This window comes from Podarcis cretensis, assembly GCF_951804945.1.
Source record: "Podarcis cretensis genome assembly, chromosome: 6".
NCBI lineage: Eukaryota > Metazoa > Chordata > Lepidosauria > Squamata > Lacertidae > Podarcis > Podarcis cretensis.
Window position 1 is genome coordinate 13,517,323 of NC_137175.1, and position 22,194 is coordinate 13,539,516.

Here is a 22,194-nt window from a genome sequence, read left to right on the forward strand (position 1 = left end):
GGGGTGTAAATTACTTACTTACTTACTTAATGCAATGGGCCTCAGGTGATAGGATGAGATCTCTGCCTTAGCCCTGAGGAGCCACCTATAAACTGTAAACCGACAACTAGTAAAAGACAACCTCCTATACAGTGGTACCCTGGGTTAAGTACTTAATTCATTCCGGAGGCCCGTTCTTAACCTGAAACTGTTCTTAACCTGAAGCACCACTTTAGCTAATGGGGCCTCCTGCTGCTGCCGCGCCGCTGGAGCACGATTTCTGTTCTCATCCTGAAGCAAAGTTCTTAACCTGAGGTACTATTTCTGGGTTAGCGGAGTCTGTTACCTGAAGTGTATGTAACCTGAAGCATATGTAACCCGACGTACCACTGTATTCCTATCTGGATATCCCCAACTAGAGCACAGCAGCTCTATAGCTACACTCTGAAAACATTCATCTGAGGACAGGGTTTACACCTGTTCTATATAATACAGGTGTGCCCCGTATTTGAGTGCAAAATGTTATGTTCTGTATTGATACAGTTTGCCCTGTATTTCAGGTCTTCTTTCTCTTTCTCCCCCCAAGTAAGGGATCCTCTTCAAATGCATGTGTTTGAAAGGGTGTGTGAGAGGTTATGTATTTAAGCTCTGGGTAGCCAAGCACAGACAGATTTACAAATTCATGTGTATGTATGTGCGCGCATACATGCGTGTGTGACAAATTCCAGAGGGGCCATCCTGTTAGGCTGCAATAGATTGTAATGGATTGCTCTGAAGTCCCTTCAGCACCGGATGGGGGGGGGGGGGAATCGCGTGCACCCCTATGCTGCCCTGCCCTGTATTTTGCCCAAACAAAGGTGGGAACCCCAGTTGAAGGCCAGTTCCAAGATCAGTTCAGCTAATTAATCATGCTTGAACCCATGCATTCTAGGCTTTGGACGAGCGGAAAAATGGCTGTGCCCTTCATCTGAATCCAGTCCTATGCTCATAAATGCAGAATTAAGCCTGTCACCTAATAAAATAGTTGTTGTGGAATGGCAGATGAAGGTGATGGACTACATGGAACTGGCGGAAATGACTGGCAGAATCCGAGACCAGGGAGAAGAGTCGGTGGAAGAAGATTGGAAGAAATTTAAAGATTATTTACAGAAAAATTGTAAAATTAAGGAATGTTAGAAAGATGTTGGAATGAAGTTACATGGCTTTAGCAGAAATGTTATAAAGAATTAAGTATAATAGATTGTAATTGAATTAAAGGAAAAAATAATGTTAGAATTTGTTAAGTTAAATGATAGGACAGAAGTTTGAGGAAGATGGAAAGGATTTGCTGAAACAAATAATCGAAGTGGAATACAAAAAAGGGAGGTGTGAGGAGGTCGCTGAAACAAGCAAAAGAAAGTTAATAACATTGAAAGTATTGGTTGTGTTTCTTTTTTCTTTTTTTAACTGTTTTTGTTTTATTTTTGTTATGTATATGTAATATTTTTGTTTTTGGATTGTATTGTATGGTTTTGTTATGTTTAATTCTTTTTCTTTTTTCCCCCTGTAACTTTCAAAACTTTAATAAATATTATTCTAAAAAATAAAAATAAAATAGTTGTTGTGCCTGTCAGCCTGGTTTTTAAAAACAAAGAGATTAGTTCAGGGAAGTGAGTAAATCCAGGAGGTTTTTTTAGCACCCAGTCCAGCAAAGTCTTCATTGAGTCATTGTTGATCTCAGATCATTATTTATTCATTTCCACTTACTGGAGCTGTACAAGTTAATTAGAGGAACTTGCTACATATGTTTGGCAAACGATGATCGGTGATTTGCTTCAGGCCCAGAGGCTCATCTGCGTATGCAACACTCACATTGATGTCAACGGAGGGTGCCGTTTTCCTTGTAGATCCTGTTTGTGTGTAGGGAGATGTTATGTCCATTAATTTAAATAGGGGAGCTTCTACAACAATGTGGAAATATATATATGGCTACCACCTTATTTTTCAGGGGGGAGAAAAAAGTCTGTGCCTTTCATCAATGTGTAGCAGGCAGAAATCAAGAGGGGATGCTGTCTCATCACTTCATCTCTGTGTCACAGAAAGCTTCATCTGCAGATTTTTATCTTCTCCTCCTCAAAGGTGGGTAGCCAGTTTAAGCCCAAAGGCAGCCACACCCCAAGAAACAGCTTCGACTGGCTGGCTAAGCCAAGTGAGAATAGCCAATGGGTCTTAAACCCTTGGTGAGTTTGAGACTTCACCTGCATGCAAAGGCACAAAACAAGACAGAACTAACCCACAACCCCCTGACATTCGGTAAATTTCATCTAGATACTTTGGAGATTCATCAGAATATGCAATGGATGCGGTTGGTCCCAGTGCGAGCTGAATTTTCAAGGACACCGGACTGCTTCATCAGAGCCCCATCTGTTCTACAAGCAGCAGTCTTTACAATGCAAGCAGTAAAGAGAAAGAATTGTAATAGTTTTATATATTCTGTGAATTGCATGCAGGGTAAGAATGGTTACCACCACTGTTGCTCGCAGCAGTCTGGTCTTCCAGGAACATTGTTATAGTTCTAGAACATTGTGTTTCCTGATGCCAAATGAAACCTTCAAGGAATAACAGCTCTCTGCTCTTACGGCTGAGAAGCATCTTCTCACCAGGTCCCTCTACCCAATTACTATAAAAACTTGCCAGAGAGACAGAGAGCCCTTGTTTACCATTGAGATAAAACTTGTAACTGGGTCAGCAGCTGCCCCAGTGGTTCCTTCTTTTGCCATACGCTTCATGAAACATCCTCAGTCTTATTCTGTATGTCCAATTCTCTCAAATGATTCTTAGCCACAACATATCACCTGTCAAATCCCCATCTTTATTGTTTCCAGGCAAGTGCTGTGTTGCCTTCCCCCCTTTCTATTTCCATTCAGAACATCATACACGAGAAGACATTGGATTTAAGGGCACAACCCTGAAAACATTTATTAGAGAGCATGGCATTGCATGGAACTCAGCAAGACAAGCTTTTGATTATGTGTGCTCAGCTGAAATCCTTTGCAAACTCAGAGCGTTACTTCCTGTTAAACATACAGGATTGGACAACATATCACATAGTACAGTCATACCTTGGATTCCAAACGTCTTGGTACTTGGACGTTTTGGCTCCCGGACGCCACAAACCTGGAAGTGAGTGTTCCACTCTGTGAACGTTCTTTAGAGCCTGAACGTCCAATGAGATTTCTGCAGCTTCCGATTGGCTGCAGGAGCTTTCTGTAGCCAATCGGAAGCTCCGTCTTGGTTTCCGAACGTTTTGGAAGTCAAACAGACTTCCGGAATGGATTCCGTTCAACTTCCAAGGCACCACTGTATTAACAAGACAACTGGGTTTTTTAAAAAATAAAGCTGGGTAAGTTAAATAGCCTTCCCCAACCCGCTACCCTCAAAATACAGATAAAAGACAAAAACAACAAGTCTGTGAGAGTCTAGACACCACAGCTGAGAACCACTTAATGCATCGTGTCTTATGAAAAATACTTGAGCAAGTTCAAAAGTACATGAAGTAGAAAATGCAGGTGTATAATTTGTTCTAGGAATCTCAGTTTTCATCTCAACATTAAGCAATAATGGGACATCTCTGGCTCGGGTTGTACAAATTGTCCCACGAAAACAACACTTAGCCCAATAATTCGTCCATTCTTAGCCATGCTCTAAATCTAATCAAAAAGACTTGTCTCTCCCTTCACCCCTTCTTCTCTCACTATCTCTCTTCACGGAAAAGACACTTTTCACTCCCCCGGGGGCTTGGTTAGCTGATGGATGAAGGGGTCCCTTGCAGGATAGTGTGCAGCCAGAATTCTAAGAAGCTCTTATGGTAAATAATCGTCATTACCCATGTCTCCTTTTTTTAACCTCTTGTCACAAAAGGCTCAATTCCTTTAATGCCCTTTAATGCCACTGAGGGTTCATTATCTACACTCAGGGAGGATAATGAAGGGTTTACACAGAATGCCAGGAGCCTTCCAAGAGCAGAACAAGGCTTGTCTCGAAGACAATGGAGTATTACCAAAATGTGCAATGGCCTTGGGCATCAGGGACAGACAAATTAATTTGAGAGGCAGCCTAAAGAGAGGAGAAATATGGGTGAAACAGAGAACACTTCCATTTCAGAGATGGCTGGGAGGAGGGGGGAAACTATTGCTATGGCAACAGTGGCCTGGCTTGGTTTATAAGAAAGCAGACAAGGTACCAACTGGGAAACACAACACATATCCCGCAATGGGATGACATTGGCTTTGCCCATGCTTTGCTGGATCGAACCATTTCATACCTCTGGCTAATCCATCTGAGCAGCAGTGAAGCTACATTTCCAGTGAAGCTACATTTCCAGTGAAGCTACATTTTGGAAGCCTAGGGACGGGGGTGGCACTGTGGTCTAAACCACAGAGCCTAGGGCTTGCCGATCGGAAGGTCGGAGGTTCAAATCCCAGCGATGGGGTGAGCTCCCATTGTTCGGTCCCAGCTCCTGCCAACCTAGCAGTTTGAAAGCACGTCAAAGTGCAAGTAGATAAATAGAAACCACTCCAGCGGGAAGGTAAACAGCGTTTCCGTGTGCTGCTCTGGTTTGACAGAAGTGGCTTAGACATGCTGGCCACATGACCCAGAAGCTGTATGCCGGTTCCCTCAGCCAATATAGCGAGATGAGCACCACAACCCCAGAGTCGCCTGCGACTGGACTTAGCGGTCAGGGATCCCTTTACCTTTACCTTACATGTTGGAAGATTCAGGGCAGACAAGAGAAAGTATTTCTTTACACAGCACATAGATAAACAGTGGAACTTGTTCCCACAAGAGGCAGTGATGGCCACCAACTTGGTTGGATTTAAAAGAGGATCAGATAAATTCATGGCTACTCCACTCTGGATTTGTGTAGGGTTTACTCCTTAGCCCAGGGGTCAGCAACCTTTTTCAGCCAGGTCCACCATCCGTCAGACCATGTGGTGGGTCAGACTGTATTTTTTTTTTTTTTTTGGAGGGGGGGGAATGAACAAATTCCTATGCCCCACAAATAACCCAGAGATGCATTTTAAATTAAAGCACACATTCTACTCATGTAAAAACACGCTGATTCCCGGACTGTCCATAGGCCAGATTTAGAAAGCAATTGGGCCGGATCTGGGCCCGGGGCCTTAGGTTGCCTACCCCCTGCCTTAGCCCTTTCTTCTCCCGAAGATATCCCGCAAGGCAGCAGAGGTTTAAGATCAGAGTTCTCCTAGATGGGTTACCTTCCCACATTGATGAGCCCCATCAGCCTCTAACTTCCCTCTACAGCATGTGCAGAAACTGCCTTCTTGACCACTAGACCAAAGCCCACTTATTTGTCTCTATGACAACAAGGCAACCTCTTTCTAATGTAAACGGCAGAACTTAACTGGCTAGCTAAGGCCATTACCTTAAGTAAGGACCTAATTTGGCTGGTTCAGCAGATTTCCTCTCCTAGAGTCTAGGATCATAGGTTTGGGAAGGACTCACAGGTATCACCCAGACTGAGTCCCCAAACCTAGAACAATACAGTGGTGCCTTGCAAGACGAAATTAATTCATTCCGCGAGTTGCTTCGTCTTGCGATTTTTTCGTCTTGCGGAGCGCGGATTGCCCGGGTATTAACGGTTTTACGAAAAAGGAAGCAAATCCGCAAGACGTTTTCGTCTTGCGAAGCAAGCCCATAGGGAAATTCGTCTTGCGAAGCACCTTGAAAAATGGAAAACCCTTTCGTCTAGCGAGTTTTTCGTCTTGCGAGGCATTCGTCTTGCGGGGCACCACTGTACTGTACTTTAAGCCGATCAGTAAAAATAAACCTAACTTTGCTGGACTAATAAAATCTGGTTTAAGATTTGGTGCATTCCAGAATTTGGTAATGTGTATGAGATCATTTAACCTAATGCATTTGCAAGTGGGCTCCCAGACACCCCTGCAATACCAATACATCGATGCCAGAACCCCATTTAGCCCTCTGTCTCTGTGCCATGGTGCACGTTGCACGTGGCCCTTACATACACGTGACAAAGAAGAGGTGTTTGCTAGCAAATTTCTCCTGAAAAATAACATGGCGTCATAAGGGTGGCAACCATGAGAAAACATTTCCTATGACTAAGCTAAACACCAGCACATCCTTTCCTCTCGGTTTACTCAGCGGGGAGGCTGGATTTCAGAGCCTCTTTCTGGCATAGGAAATGCAGTCTCTTGGGAACATGGGGTGTGTTGTTTGTTTGCAAAAGCCAGTCTCAGGTCTTTCTGGGCGTTACAGACTTCATACTGCAAACCACCCAGTGATCCTCGGATGAAGGGTGGTACAGGAATTTAACAATTAGAAATAATAGATAAGATTACCGTATTTTTTGCTCTATAAGACTCACTTTTCCCATCCTAAAAAGTAAGGGGAAATGTGTGTGCGTCTTATGGAGCGAATGCAGGCTGCGCAGCTATCCCAAAAGCCAGAACAGCAAGAGGGATTGCTGCTTTCACTGCGCAGCGATCCCTCTTGCTGTTCTGGCTTCTGAGATTCAGAATATTTTTTTTCTTGTTTTCCTCCTCCAAAAACTAGGTGAGTCTTGTGGTCTGGCGCGTCTTATAGAGCGAAAAATACGGTAAATACAGACAAGGACTTCCCCCACTTGGGAAAGATAGTTTCTCTAGAGCATGTGGCTACCTTTTGTTCTGTCAACATTTCTCCCTTCTATGATATGCGTATTGATTAAGAGGGCTTTAAATAGCCCAGCTCTATTTTGGATGGATGAGGCATGCTTTCGGCAGCATGTGCTCTTCAGTTCCGCTGGTGTGGGGTAATCTCAGCACCTTCTGTTTCACAAAATGAACGGAACCTGCTGAGTCCTGAAAGTCAATGGGAATCTGTGTGTCACTGGGCATATTGTGTTATTAGAGAACATGCCATGCTCACCCGCAGACACTCCATACCGGATTTATTCTCACCCACCTCACTGGCTGGCCTGCCAGATACTTCCCACCTTCTCACCATCCCGCCTACATTTTCGGGACATAGAGACACATGGCTTTGGGTTTCTGGGAAGGCAGTAGTAGCTGGTAAATCATGTTGGCCAGTCTTCCTGGGTCTAAACACTTTCACACGACAGGTGTGCAGACTTTTCACTAACTTTAAACAGGATTCCAACCACTGTGTCAGGGAGCTGACAAGGAGAACAGGTTGTTCACAGATCAGAGAAAGACAGTGAAACACTGGGTAACTTACAGTTAGGTGTGTGTTTTTTACTAAGGAAGCAGAACAGAGAATGCACAGACACTGGCGGAGGAAGAGGGGGCGGGGGGATGGCTTCGCCCCTGGCACCATGATCCCGGTGGGGTACCATCGCAGCTGCCCCCCACACTGGGCACCACGCCCCCACAGGTGGCACGGCATGCCCCTGGGATGTGTGCCAGCCACGCTCCTGCCTGCTCTCCACCCCTGGTGCCGGAGCATGAAGCTCCGCCACTGAGCACAGAGACTTCTAAGGGTTGCACTTGTCTAGATGAAGCAGCTGCCTGGACTGGCTTATAACTCCCCCGCCACTCCCTACCCATCTATGTCAGGCCCCTCTCTCTGTCCCCAGCGAGCCCCAAAGGAGCCTCTCTGTTTCTGCCTGGCTCTCTGCTCTGTGGCATGCAACAGATTCCTTCTTCTGTTTAATTAAAGGTAAAGGTAAAGGTACCCCTGCCCATACGGGCCAGTCTTGACAGACTCTGGGGTTGTGCGCCCATCTCACTCAAGAGGCCAGGGGCCAGTGCTGTCCGGAGACACTTCCGGGTCACGTGGCCAGCGTGACATCACTGCTCTGGCGAGCCAGAGCCGCACACGGAAACGCCATTTACCTTCCCGCTGGTAAGCGGTCCCTATTTATCTACTTGCACCCGGAGGTGCTTTCGAACTGCTAGGTTGGCAGGCGCTGGGACCGAGCAGCGGGAGCGCACCCCGCCGCAGGGATTCGAACCGCCGACCTTTCGATCGGCAAGTCCTAGGCGCTGAGGCTTTAACCCACAGCGCCACCTGTGTTTAATTATTGTATTTTAATATTCTGTTGGAAGCTGCCCAGAGTGACTGGGGAAACCCAGCCAGATGGGCGGGGCATAAATAATTTATTATTATTATTATTATTATTATTATTATTATTATTAGAGGGGGAGGGACTTGCAGGCTATCAGTAGAGAAGCTATCAGGGTGGCTCTGTGGTGGAGCTGCCTGTTTCCTGTCTCTGCCCTGTGCTGGGGCAACTGCCTGTTTTCTCCTCTTCATCCATCCTCCAGACTCCTAGCCTCTGGTACTTCATAGCCCTTCCCCTCCTCAAGAGTGTGTCCAGTTTCCCACCACAAGGATCCAGGCAGCAGTGGAGGAAGCAGATCAGGCACCTGGGGCGGTGTGCCCAGGGATAGGGCGAGCTGCCCATAGTGGTGGGGTGCACCGTGGGGCCTCCGGAGTCTGCCTGCCTCCTCCCACTCAGCCACCCTACAGCCGGGGGGAGGCAGCGGGTGGACCGTTTGGGCAGCACGGAGCCTGCGTGCACCCACGCCACCGTGTCTCCCCCACAGTGAGTGCCACAACATTGCTAGAGTAGACATGAAGGTTGTCTCAGTCCTCCAGCCGGAACTTCCTGCTTTCCAGGACTGAGACAAAACTTGAGATGTGTAACTTGAGATGGGCGTGGCCTCTCCTGAAGTAAGAAAGAACCAGAGCCATAGGCTGGCGACCATCTTGTCTCTCTTGTCTCTATCGATGCCATCTTAACAACAGCACTACTAAAATGCACCCTTGGCTCCAGGCCAAGAGAAGAAAAGGGGGGCTTTCTCCCATAAGGAGATAGTCACCACATTTAAACTATGTTCTAACCTTTTAAGTCTGCCTTCTGGGAACCTCTGTGTGAACAGATGATTACTTGTGAGCAAACGTTTTATACTTTACAGAAGACTGTGTAACATCTTATTTTGTTGTTGTTTAGTCGTTTAGTCGTGTCCGACTCTTCGTGACCCCATGGACCAGAGAACGCCAGGCACTCCTGTCCTCCACTGCCCCCCGCAGCTTGGTCAGACTCATGCTGGTAACCTCGAAAACACTATCCAACCATCTCGTCCTCTGTCGCCCCCTTCTCCTTGTGCCCTCCATCTTTCCCAACATCAGGGTCTTCTCCAGGGAGTCTTCTCTTCTCATGAGGTGGCCAAAGTAATGGAGCCTCAGCTTCACAATCTGTCCTTCCAGTGAGCACTCAGGGCTGATTTCCTTCAGAATGGAGAGGTTTGATCTTCTTGCAGTCCATGGGACTCTCAAGAGTCTCCTCCAGCACCATAATTCAAAAGCATCAATTCTTCGGCGATCAGCCTTCTTTATGGTCCAGCTCTCACTTCCATACATCACTACTGGGAAAACCATAGCTTTAACTATACGGACCTTTGTTGGCAAGGTGATGTCTCTACTTCTTATTTTAGGAGGGATTAAATGGGGAAAATAGCAGGAAATATTCACAGAGACTCTAACAAGTCTGAGCAAGCTATCTGCTGTGCGTGTGTTTAAAAAAAGGGGAATGTTAACTCTGCTGATTTTGTTGAACTTGTAAAGAGAAGACAATATATCCTCCCCCGCATCCCTAAACATTCCCACAGTTTCCACCACTCCTCTTCATCCATCCAGTACCTGACACACTGCAGCAAAGTGGTGGCAGCATGGCACTGTCCTAGGTGACTTTGATGGGTAGTCCACCCTGTTTAAAGACCTCTGTTGAACATAGGAAGCTGCCTTAGACGAGTCAGACTCTTGGTCCCTCTAGTTCACCTCTGTCCAGAGATTCAGGCAGGGGTCCTTCTAGGGAGATCCTGGGGACCGAACCTAGGCATGGGGCTGTGTCACGGGTGTTTGCCCCCTCCCGAATCGCTTGAGCTTACTCTATACATCACGCAAAAACGAGGGCGTCTTCAAGAGTCATGCACAGAAGCGAGTCTTGAAATATAGCCACACTTACCAAGTTTATTTTATTTAAGTGCCTTAGTCATGGAAGCATTTTTTTAAAATTCTTGCTTCAACAAGGAGGGTCTCCACCCTGAAGCATGTTGTGTGTCTTAGAAGCAGTATCAGGAGCTCAGTTTTTTTACACAGGCAATCAAATATTTAAGAGATGATGATGTATCTTAAAAACTACTTGCCTTATCAGTACTAAAGCTGAGCTGAAACTGCTAACTTCATTTTGTGGGGTTTTTTGTGAGCACCGGGAAGTGAATCCCATTTTAAGATGATTTTTTGGCATGAGCATATTTTAGTCGATTCAATGCTACTGGACACCCAAGAGCAGAAAGACATTGCTGAGGTCACATATGAAGTAACCCTAATTGCCCTATCAGTGGTAAAATAGGGCTGGAATATGGGATAAGCTAGGCTTTCTGCATAGAGCTGAAACTGAAGAATATGGGGGAGAATTCTAGGGAGCACCAAGCTAAAGTCCAAGCAATGTGTAAAAGTCTAAGCACAAAATGTGCTGGTTGTACCAGTGGAATGGCTTGCATAAGAGAAGGTGCAGGAAGCCAGCAGGGTTCTTGTGGATGGTTGCACAACAAACTGCTGTAGCCCTGATTCTTCCTGTTGCACTAGTGCAACCATTTCACTGAATTTCATATTGTACAACCATTATGCTTGTGCAATAGCCCTTGCACTGGTGGTTAGAGAATGCTGAATCTGGACCACTGGGTTCAAGCCATACTTAAGTCTGTCCCTCTGTTCAGGGCCTTCTTGTTACGTTACACAGCAGGCAGGTGGTAATGGGCCTTCCTTTCCCTTTCTTGCATGGTTAGGAGTTGCATGGTTAGCTGGGAGCTGGGGGCACTGTTATACAGTGGTTTCGCTCCTTCTTCCTGGGCCGTGTTCAGAAAGTGGTGGGGGGGATGAGTGTTCAGACCCCTGGGCCCTCACTTGTGGGGTGCCTCAGGGTTCCATTCCCTCCCCCATGCTTTTTAACATCTATATGAAGCCGCTGGGAGAGATCATCAGAGGGTTTGGACTGGGTGTCCATCAATATGCAGATGATACCCAGCTCTACCTCTCTTTCAAATCAGAACCAGTGAAGGCGGTGAAGGTCCTGTGTGAGTGCCTGGAGGCGGTTGGAGGATGGATGGCGGCTAATGGATTGGGGTTGAATCCTGACAAGACAGAAGTACTGTTTTTGGGGGACAGGGGGCAGGCTGGTGTGGAGGACTCCCTGGTCCTGAATAGGGTAACTGTGCCCCTGAAGGACCAGGTGCGCAGCCTGGGAGTCATTTTGGACTCACAGCTGTCCATGGAGGCGCAGGTCAATTCTGTATCCAGGGCAGCTGTCTACCAACTCCACCTGGTACGCAGGCTGAGACCCTACCTGCCCGCGGACTGTCTCGCCAGAGTGGTGCATGCTCTAGTTATCTCCCGCTTGGACTACTGCAATGCGCTCTATGTGGGGCTACCTTTGAAGGTGACTCGGAAACTACAACTAATCCAGAATGCGGCAGCTAGACTGGTGACTGGGGGCAGCCGCCGAGACCACATAACACCAGTCTTGAAAGACCTACATTGGCTCCCAGTACTTTTCTGAGCACAATTCAAAGTGCTGGTGTTGACCTTTAAAGCCCTAAACGGCCTCGGCCCAGTATACCTGAAGGAGCGTCTCCACCCCCATCATTCTGCCCGGACGCTGAGGTCCAGCGCCGAGGGCCTTCTGGTGGTTCCCTCATTGCGAGAAGCAAAGCTACAGGGAACCAGGCAGAGGGCCTTCTCGGTAGTGGCACCTGCCCTGTGGAACGCCCTCCCATCCAATGTCAAAGCGATAAATGACTACCTGACATTCAGAAGACATCTTAAGGCAGCCCTGTTCAGGGAAGTTTTTAATCTGTGGTATTTTAGTGTATTTTTGGTTTTTATGGAAGCCGCCCAGAGTGGCTGGGGAAAACCAGCCAGATGGGCGGGGTACAAATAATAAATTATTATTATTATTATTATTATTATTATTATTATTATTATTTCCCTATCAGACTTATTTCATCTTCCAGCAGCTGAGGGATCCTGAAGGCAAGTGCATGAGTAAAGCTAATACAGATTCTCGGCAAGATAGCTAATATCCCCTACATATTTGCAACATTCCAATAATTTCACACTGTGACTACCATCTTGGCTCCCATTTTTCCCATGCACGATGTTAACCAAAGCAGCATGGCTTCTGAACATGGCATAGCACAGAATGCCTTATCAGCCATCTGTAGAAGTTCCCTCCTGGTTTCACAACTTGCCTCACCGGCATTTTTATAATCCTCCACCACAGTTTGTGAAATGGCAACTTTCTACCCACCTATGCTCAATTTTCACTTCCATGCATTCCTACGTGGAGAGATTCTTCTCCTGCATTTTCTTCAAAAATTGACTTGCTCTAGCAGGTGCAGTTTGTGGTCCTGTGATAGCCGTGAAATAACTAGGACAGGACACAGGGTTATGTAAAAATCAGGTGTGATTGTTGTTTTTAAAGGTGAGAAAAGGGGCAATACCGGGAAAATCCAGCCTGCCTTAAAACATCCTGGATTATTGTTTCTAGAAAGTTAAATCAACCTTCTTTAAGCTGCAAAGGATGGTATTCCTCTAATCTCACTAACAGCAGCAAGGAAGGTTAATAACTGAACAATATATCCCCTCCTAGCATCTAAATCCATTCCTACAAGAGGGGGTGTGGGAACATGTGTTGAAACTAGCCAAATGCACAAAGGTAAACGTTATCTCTGTTGCTCCAGCCACTTTGGCCTTTGGCCCTGCCCTCCAGGACATGTGGCCCTCAGAAGATTGCTCAGAAGGGAACGTGGCCCCCAGGATGAAAAGAAAGTCCCCACCCTGCCTTCTGGGTTTGGGGATACATTTTCCCATGCCTGAAAAACTGCTTGCTAACCACCTATGGAATGCCATCACCTCATCGCCCAGCAGCAGATTCACGTCCAAGAACTGCACTCAGAGCCAGCCCACAGATGAGGTAGGATGAAGCAGCTGCCTCAGGCTATGGAAACACAAGAGGTGGTGCCCAACCACCCCACTGCTTCTGCCACCAGCTCACTCTCTGGAGAGTGGGGCATTCTGCTGCTCTGCTTTGCCATTGGTCTCTCTCTACCCCTAGGGTTGGATAGAGCCAGTAGCAAAGTTTGCTGGAATTCCTCCTGAAGGAGAAGCCCTTGTCGAATCTCCCTTCCTCCCACTCAGCAGGGTGGTGAGGCTTTGCAAGGGCTGTCCCTTGAGGAAAAGCCCTTGCAGAGCCTTACCTCTAGAAGGCGGAACAACTCATTTCTGCTTCCTACTTCCTACACCTGACAGTGAAGCTTTGCAAGGGCTTTCCCTTGAGCTGAAGCCCTTGCAGAGCCTCATGCCCACCTATTGTAGGGGCAACAGTGGGACATTTCACCTCTGGAACCAAAATGCCATGGGTTTGAGGAGCCTTTCTCTTCCCTTGGATCAAACATATAAGATTGAGCAAAACATGGGGGCAAAGGGAAATGATGACCTGAGCAATTAACCAGAAGAGCCAGCCAGCCAGACTAACAGATTGAAGACATGCCTTAGAGAAGCAGTGATTCAAAAGAGGACAGTACTGTCAGAACGGGATGCCCATATCAGCTGGAATGCCCCTATCAGAGCACACCAGACATTCATTTTCCAGGTTCAGACATACTGTAACAAGGAATCAAGGAAAAGGTGAATTAGGGTGTTGCTGGATCTTTTTTAGATGCCCCAACTGTTTCTTGGTATGCAATGAGTTCAGGGGAAATTGAAATGGTTGTGTGTGTGATCCAGGTTACTCATGTATTTCTACGCATCAGTCATTGGCCATTGCAATCTGGATACAACAGTGCAAACATATATACAATTTAACAAATGAAATGACCAAATTACATGAAAAGCACCAACTCATAGCAATTTGAAGATATGTAAACACAACCGTGCAGATAAAATCACCAAACTTTCTTTTTTAAAAAAACATCATGCTGGGTTACTGGGTAGGATTATTAATTTAATTTAATTTAATAGGACTTTATCTAGAGATGATGTGGGGGTGGTGAATGGGGGTAATTTTCTTGATACGCCTATTAAATCAGGGAAGAAGGACATGCCCTTATTGCTACATATATTTGTAGGGGAGAATAATCACGCTGGACCCAAAGTCACTAAAGTCTGGCTTCATCTCCCAAAGTCAGTTCCATGAGACATTTGCACCTTGGTTTATAACCATAAAATTATGATCCAGGTGCAGAGAATGAATAGAGGGAATTTGGTCTTCCTCTTGCTTCGTACTAGAACCTGAGGTCACTAAATAAAATGACAACATAGGAGCACAAGGCATGACCTTATATCTTCTACTGAGTCACAGCCATTGATCCATCTGGTTCAGTATTGTCTACACTGACTGGCAGCAGCTCTCCAGGGTTTTGGGCAGGGGACACTCCCACCCCTACCCAGGATTTGAACCCAGGACCTTTTGCACGCAAAGCAGCTGCTCTACCACTGAGCCACAGCACTCTCCCCATGTTCAGGGCAGGTTCAGGGCAGACCAAAAAAAGCACACTTCACCCAACTCAAGTTCGATGCCAGAAGACGGGACCCTGGTCACTAGAGATCAGATCTATGTTTGTTTAAAAGTATTAGACATTCAGGGAGAACAGGTCTGGCTGCAGTGACTTACCAAGATAAGAAAACAGAAGCGCTACACAGAGGTTATTTAACTTATTAAAAATAAAGATGATAAAAATTAGTCCGCTTCTCATCCAAACGACTCTCACCTCTCTGAATTCTTGGTCCTGCCAAGAATTGGTACAGTCTTGACTTGGTACACTCAAGAGAATGACTTCAATATAGCTCAGCCAGTAGATCATGGGATTCTTAATCTCAGGGTCTGGGTTCGAGCCCCACATTGTGCAAAAGTTTCCTGCATTGCAGGGGGTTGGAGTGGATGACCCTTGTGGTCCCTCCAACTCTACAATTCTATGATTCTATGATCATGCTGAAGCCTTGTTTTTGAACTTCCAGGGGCATCCAGTTGCACCTTGCTGAATGAGAAAGACAACTTTTTCACATTCTTATAAAGCTCAAGATTTGAAATGGGAGAATCCTCACATTGTCGCTACTCACACACATGTTGTTTTATCTTGTGAAGAAAAGGAGGGGGAAGGTGGAATTTGGGGGAACTCAGCTCACTGAGCTTCTCAACAGTCCTCCAGCCTAACTGCAAAACACTCTGAAAATTCTGTGCGAAAGACAAGCGAGAACTTACAGAAACAAATATGCAACAGATGGCTGAGCTATTGCTTATCAAGCCTATCCCTGCGATACACTGTTCCAACATGGGCAAGCTTATCTTCTTTCATTGTAAAAGGACAGGATATCATCTTATGATAACACCATAAAACATATGTCAAGCAAACAGCCCTTTGGAAAGAAGAGTAATGAGCGCAATCTCTTATTATCAGTTAGTACTTGGGGTGGTTCAGACGGGGTGATGTTGCAGAGGGAACGAAAAGCACCTCAGAAACCCTGTTCCTCTCCATCTCATCTCGTAAACAACTTCCCCAACATGAAGGGACCCCAAGCGTTCAGCAGGGGAGACAGCTTGGCATCTTCCTGGCTGTAGAGATGAGAATAGTTTTGGATGATTTGGAGGGACGGGAAATGTTACTCATGATGCTTACTCTTCTGTCTGCTATGGGGCTGTGGCTCTAGTCTCCCCGCCTCCCTGATTCCACATTCAGGGGGAGGGGGGTGGACATGAATAAGCCAGGGAAAGGGGAAAGGGAAATCTTTTCCCATAGCTCTGAAATTTATGTGATCCCTTGTTAACGATCCTGTGTGGCACTTTCAAGACTGACCACTTCAGGCTGCAATTAGACATACTTCTCAGAGAGAAAGTAAAGGACCCCTGGATGGTTATGTCCAATCAAAGGCAGCTATGGGTTTGCAGCACTCATCTCGCTTTCAGGTCAAGGGAGCTGGCGTTTGTCCACAGACAAACGGGTCATGTGGACAACATGACTAAACCGCTCCTGGCACAACAGAACACAGTGATGGAAACCAGAGCACACGGAAACGCCATTTACCTTCCCACTGCAGTGGTACCTATTTATCTACTTGCACTGGTGTGCTTTCGAACACCTAGGTTGGCAGGAGCTGGGACAGAGCGACGGGAGCTCACCCCATTGCACAGATTCAAACCGCCAACCTTCTGATCGACAAGCCCAAGAGGCTCAGTGGTTTAGACCACAGTGTCACCCGCGTCCTTTACCTTTCTAAGAAAGAAGTAGAACAGCAGGGTGGACACAAAACTCTTCTCTCAGCAGAGAAGCAGCGGTGACAACTGGGACCCGCTTCTGAACCACAGCAGAACATTTTTCAGTTTAGTTACAGTAGGTACTGTTTTGTGGGGCAGGATGGCGAATGCTTTGAGGATCCTCAGCCTTTACTAGCTCATTAGCATTTCTCAACAACTAAGAATTAAAGGTAAAGGAAACAGTAAAAGAACCCTGACAGTTAAGTCCAGTTGTGGACGACTCTGGGGTTGCGGTGCTCATCTCGCTTTACAGGCCGATGGAGCTGGCGTTTGTCCACAGTTTTTCCGGGTCATGTGGCCAGCATGACTAAGCCACTTCTGGCGCAACGGAACACCGACACCAGAGCAGCACACGGAAACGCTGTTTACCTTCCCGCCGGAGTGGTATCTATTTATCTACTGGCACTTTGACATGCTTTCGAACTGCTAGGTTGGCAGGAGCAGGGACTGAGCAACGAGAGCTCACCCCGTCGCAGGGATTCGAACTGCCGGCCTTCTGATCGACAAGCCCAAGAGGCTCAGTGGTTTAGACTACAGCGCCACCTGCGTCCCACTAAGATATTTCTTTGAGAGACGATTCACACTTTCAATATTTAATAAACAGGAGTGAGGGCTGGATTTCTGCAATTAGTTTCTTACTGCTCTACGAGCCAATGCGTAGGAGGTCCTCAACATAGATTTCTTTCCCCCCAACAAGCCGTGGTTAAAATATTCATGTTTGCAAATTTATCCAAATTTAGCTTTGTGTTTTAATGAGCAGTTCAGAAAGTGATTCCCCGCCCCCTAGGAATATTTTGTTTTCCCAGCATAGGAAGAGCTGCACAGCTGAGTCCTTTACACTTGGCTAACACAGGACTTCTCTAAACGTAGAACACAGTCCCATACATAGGAACATAGGAAGCTGCCTTAGACTGAGCCAGATCATTGGCCCATCTAGCTCTGACTGGCAGGGGCTCTCCAGGGTTGCATCTCTCCCATCCCTACCTGGAGATTCCAGGTATTGGACCTGGGACCTTCTGCATGGAAAGCAGATGCTCTAGCTCTGAGCTGCAGCCCTTAAATCAGAGGCTGGCTGCTCTAGCACTTGAACACAAACACTGGAAGAGCAGCTGTGCGAAGGTGGAACTAAGCCTAATGTGCTGGATATTTTATGAGCAAGGAAGCCAAAAATGTGATTCTCTCCCTGTCTGCACCCTCTCCATTCCCGATGCATAACAGCCTGAAGTAGCGCAGATCAGGAAGGACTTTTCTTTTCTAATTTTCCTGAGTGTCTAAATCAAGGTAGCCATGCATTCTACTTTACAGAAGTCAGCCCTCTGTTTGAAGTGATGTCCTGCCCAAACCCACTAGTTAGAGCATGGTGTTGACAACACCAAGGTCGCAGGTTCGGTCCCCATACGGGACAGCTGCCTTGCAGGGGGTTGGATTAAATGATTCTCAGGGTCCCTTCCAACTTTGCAGTTTTAAGATTCTACAAAGAATCTGACATAAGCAGAGCAGGAAGGGTCTTGAAGTTGCCTGTTCATAATCACTACTTAGACAGCAAACAGAGCAGGCACACAACATGGGTCACCTGGTGACACTCTTCCCCACGATGCTGAGATGTACAGGACTTCTGTTTCATTTATATCTAAATTTCACCCAAGCAGATATATTGTCATAAACAAATTAAGGTGATAATTACTCCCCCCACCCCCACAGAACCAGAAGGGAATCTACATATGAAGAGCCCAACATCAAGGCAGAGGGAGAGATAAGCAACATAGATCAGATTGTGCTTAGAATAATAAGAATGAACTCAGCACATGCTCATTCTAAGAACTACGAAACAACTAAGCAGAATAATATTTTACAAGCTGAAGCAAAGATGGAAAAGAAAGTTGGTGTAAGTTCTCAATTTCCCTTATTCTAATAAAAGAACATTAGAACAGGGATAGCCAATATAGTGCCTGCAGGATGCTGTTGGGCATGACTGCGGGTTATGTTGGCTGTGGTTGATGGGAGCTGGAGACAAACAGCATGTGAAGGACATCATGTTGACTACCCTGCCCTAGATCTAATGGCAAGTAGGTCTTGCTGGTCTCAGAACATTTCTCTTTTATCTCCTTCACCATAAGCCCTAAGCCCTATTGCCCATTTTTAATAATAATAATAATAATAATAATAATAATAATAATAATATCATTTATACCCTGCCCATCTGGCTGGGTTTCCCCAGCTACTCCAGGTGGCTTACAGCACATATAAAAAATTTGTAAAACATCAGACATTCACAATTGACCGATACCCTGTCAAGGGGGATGAATAGACCAGAGGTGAGGAGAGTTTGCAGCAGTGGAGACTTTGGGCTTAAGGCCTGGTTGCTCCTCCACTGCTACTGGTAAATCATAGGAAAGGAAATTCCCAGTACAGTGGTACCTTGGGTTAAGTACTTAATTCGTTCCAGAGGTCTGTTCTTAACCTGAAACTGTTCTTAACCTGAAGCACCACTTTAGCTAATGAGGCCTCCTGCTGCCGCCGCGCTGCCAGAGCCCAATTTCTGTTCTTATCCTGAAGCAAAGTTCTTAACCTGAAGCACTATTTCTGGGTTAGCGGAGTGTGTAACATGAAGCGTATGTAACCTGAAGTGTATGTAACCCGAGGTACCACTGTATTTCCTAGCTCAAGAGATTGATCTGGGAAGCTTTGCAAATTATATCTCAAATGCTTTCCTAGATGCAGCAGAGGAGGAGACCATACCCTCAAAGTGTGGGCTTTCTTCTTCTTTTTTTGTAAATCTACCAAAGACTAGAATGGGTTTTCTCAGGTCAGCAGAGGCTGTGTGTTCTGTGTCCCATTGGTGTGGCGATGGTGGCACTTGCCCTTCTTCTGATAGGAAATGCTCTATGGGTGGGAGGACATATAAAGGGGGGGGGCAAGGAGGGTCAGTTGGGAGGGGGAGTGAGAAATGTCTCTATTTTCATCTTAGGAATGTTGGAAGAAGAAGAAGAAGAAGAGTTTGGATTTGATATCCCGCTTTATCACTACCCGAAGGAGTCTCAAAGCAGCTAACATTCTCCTTTCCCTTTCTCCCCCACAACAAACACTCTGTGAGGTGAGTGGGGCTGAGAGACTTCAGAGAAGTGTGACTGGCCCAAGGTCACCCAGCAGCTGCATGTGGAGGAGCGGAGACACGAACCCGGTTCCCCAGATTACGAGTCCACCGCTCTTAACCACTACACCACACTGGCTCAACAATTGAGAATTGTTGGAGGGTATGGGAGGCAGGCATCAAGGCTGAGACCTTTGCAACGAAAAAGAAGAAGAAGAAGAAGAAGAAGAAGAAGAAGAAGAAGAAGAAGAGGAGGAGGAGGAGGAGGAGGAGGAGGAGGAGGAGGAGGAGGAGGTTTGGATTTGATATCCCGCTTTATCACTACCCGAAGGAGTCTCAAAGCGGCTAACATTCTCCTTTCCCTTCCTCCCCTACAACAAACACTCTGTGAGGTGAGTGAGGCTGAGAGACTTCAGAGAAGTGTGACTAGCCAAGGTCACCCAGCAGCTGCAGGTGGAGGAGCAGAGACACGAACCCGGTTCCCCAGATTACGAGTCCACTGCTCTTAACCACTATACCATACTGGCTGGATTAGACGATCCTTGGGTCCCTTCCAACTCTACAATTCTATGATTCTATGACCTTTCCACAGCTGCCCCCTTCAACTAGTTCAAGAAATCGAGACCGTAGTAGGGCTTTGAGGGTCTTGTTCCCCGTGACATTATTAGAATGCAATGAGCTGCACTGTCAAAAGCAGTAGGCCTCTGAATCTCAGTTGCTAAGTTTCATGAGTGGGGACAGAATTTTTGTGCTAAGGGATCCCAGCTTGGACTGAAGAAGGAAAGTTGGAAAGATCTCTCTATCCAGGGATTAATTTACTTTTGGGACATGGACTTGGATTTGAAGGAGATTGAAGTTTTGGGGGCCTTTGGATCTGGAGGAATTTTGAAATACATCCTGAAACACTGTATAAACCCTAGCTTCAACTATGGAAATTTGGCTGAACTGTCCAGAAGGAATAAAAGTAATGTTAGGATGGAGCTCTCTCGAGACTTGCTCTCAAGCATTAAAGAATATGAAGAAGATCTGCGGAAGGGACACAAAAAAGAGTTAAGAGCCTCAGACATAAGATCTCCAGGTTGATGGACTATATGGAATTGACGGAAAGGACTGGCAGAATCCGAAACCAGGGAGAGGAGTTGATGGAAGAAGATTGGAAAACTTAAAGTTTATATATAGAAATATCGCAAAATTAATGAGTGATAGAAAAATGATGGATTGATATTTTATGGACTTAGCAGAAATGTTATAAGGAGTTAAACACATACAAGCATTTTAGTTTTAATCTTAAAATAAGGTTAAAGGGGAAAAAAGAAAAAAATTGGTGAAAGGAGGGAAAGTAAAGTTACATTATATTGAGATAAATTACAGAACAAAAACTGGGAAAGATGGAAAGGATTTGCTGAAATAGATAATTGAATTAGAATACAAAAAAGGGAGGTGTGAGGAGGTGAAGGAAATAAGCGAATGAAAAATAAGTTGGGAAGATTAGTTGTGGGTTTTTTTTTCTCTTTTTCTTGTTGTGATGTGTTGTTTTGTATTTGTTTGGTGTTATTGTTTTTGATTTTGCTTTTTGTAACCCTTGAAAATTTTAATAAATATTATTTTTTTTTAAAAAAAAGAATTTTTGGGCTAAGGTCCTTCTTGCAGTCTTTCCATAGGCATCTGGCTGGCCCTAATGAGAACAGGATGGTGGATGAGATGGACCGTTGCCTGACCAAGCAAGGCTCTTCTAATGTTCTTAAGTTCAATGGGACAGTAGCTCAAATGGGAGCAGAGTTGAAATGAGCTTATTGGAGTGAAGCCTAGATTAACTCTTCTGAAGTAGGCCTATTTCAAACTGAGTTGTGGGGAGGGCTCACCCATCACTAATTCCCCTTAAGTCCATATTAGGCAAAGCGCCTGCTTATTTTTATTTTTATTTAAAAAATATAGCACACTGAAGAAATTAGAAGTGTGTTAAAATTAGATCGACACAGCAGACGGCATTACAGATGGCTTAAATACAAGTTTAGAATCAACGCATTGCTTTGTTGGGACTGGGTTAGCAACCATTAGAATGGGAACATACAGCTTATTTATGCTGTGCAAACGATTCATAATTTTATATAAACCTTCCGCCAGCTGGAAGACTGAAATCAAGTCACTGGGCACTGAGAACAAGTGCAATCATAGTTCTGATTTCAAGAGCACCCAGAGCCACTTGAGTCTGTATTCAAGGCATCCAAGCCAAGTGCCACAGTTGTACCTCTTCCATGCCATTCTGATGAGATTTTGCTCCCTCCATTTTTCAACGCATTTGCTTTAGGGAATCCCTAACACAGAATCTCTTCATTCCAACCAAGGGTGGGTGAATCTGTCCATTTTGGTTTTCCCCAGTTTCTTATTTCCCAGCCCTTAATTCAGTTCTCCTTATTTCCACACGAGAGTATGATTTTTAAAAAAGTATTCAGGAGAATTCAGCAGCATTTTAATGCAAACTTCTCATAAATTTGTTTGCAATTTTGCCAAAAATGCTCATTTTTTGCAAAGTAATTTCTCCTAATACAATGCATTTTTTGCACACTATTTCCACCAATATACTCATTTTTATGCACCTTTTTACCCAAGTGCATGCATTTTTGTACATGTCCCCATCCCTAGTTCTGACCCACATGTTTCTTTCTCCAAAGTGTCCACATTTACCATAGTAGAAATGTGGCCTAAATTAACAAATAGCAACCAACATCTAAACAGCTTGAAACAGGTAGAGAACAAGCTCAGCCATCATCTTCAGGTGAACTACTTT

The 22,194-nt window shown here is 45.6% G+C and overlaps 1 protein-coding gene and 1 long non-coding RNA gene across 5 annotated transcripts in view; one reads left to right on the forward strand and one right to left on the reverse strand.

The window, feature by feature from the left end:
* PHACTR3 (phosphatase and actin regulator 3) overlaps positions 1–22,194 on the reverse strand; it is a 229,173-nt gene that overhangs the window by 62,015 nt on the left and 144,964 nt on the right. The gene's annotated exons all lie outside the window — the stretch shown is intronic.
* The window catches only part of LOC307218180, a 216,134-nt gene continuing 212,439 nt past the window's right edge, over positions 18,500–22,194 (forward strand). The window contains exon 1 of the long non-coding RNA XR_013839858.1: positions 18,500–18,569. This is a non-coding gene — a long non-coding RNA (uncharacterized lncRNA). The remainder of the gene's footprint in view (positions 18,570–22,194) is intronic.